The following is a 463-nucleotide window of genomic DNA, read 5'->3' as shown; positions in this document are numbered from 1 at the left end:
AGCCTATACACTGGGGAAGAGACTGCCTCTTCAGCCAATGGTGCTGGGAGAACTGGATATCCATTAAATTCAATGCAATCCCCATCAAAATTCCAATGACATTTCTCTAAGAAATGGAAAGAACTATCCAGGCATTTGTAAGAATGAAACTAGATCCATACCTTTCACCATATACTAAAGTCAACTCAAAATGGATTAAAGATTTAAATATGCACCCTGAAACAATAAAACTTCTTAAAGAAAACTTAGGAGAGAGACTTCAGGAAATAGGTCTGGACACAGACTTCATGAATAAGACCCCAAAAGCACGGGCAACCAAAGGAAAATAAACAAATGGGATTATATCAAACTAAAGAGCTTCTGCACAGCAAAAGAAACAATTAACAGAGTTAAAAGACAACCAAAAGAGTGGGAGAAAATATTTGCAAAATATACATCTGACAAAGGATTAATATCCAGAATA

Source organism: Galeopterus variegatus, unplaced genomic scaffold (genome assembly GCF_000696425.1).
Source record: "Galeopterus variegatus unplaced genomic scaffold, G_variegatus-3.0.2 Scaffold1648, whole genome shotgun sequence".
Lineage (NCBI taxonomy): Eukaryota > Metazoa > Chordata > Mammalia > Dermoptera > Cynocephalidae > Galeopterus > Galeopterus variegatus.
The sequence above is the reverse complement of the archived record's forward strand: the minus strand, read 5'-3'. Positions refer to the sequence as shown.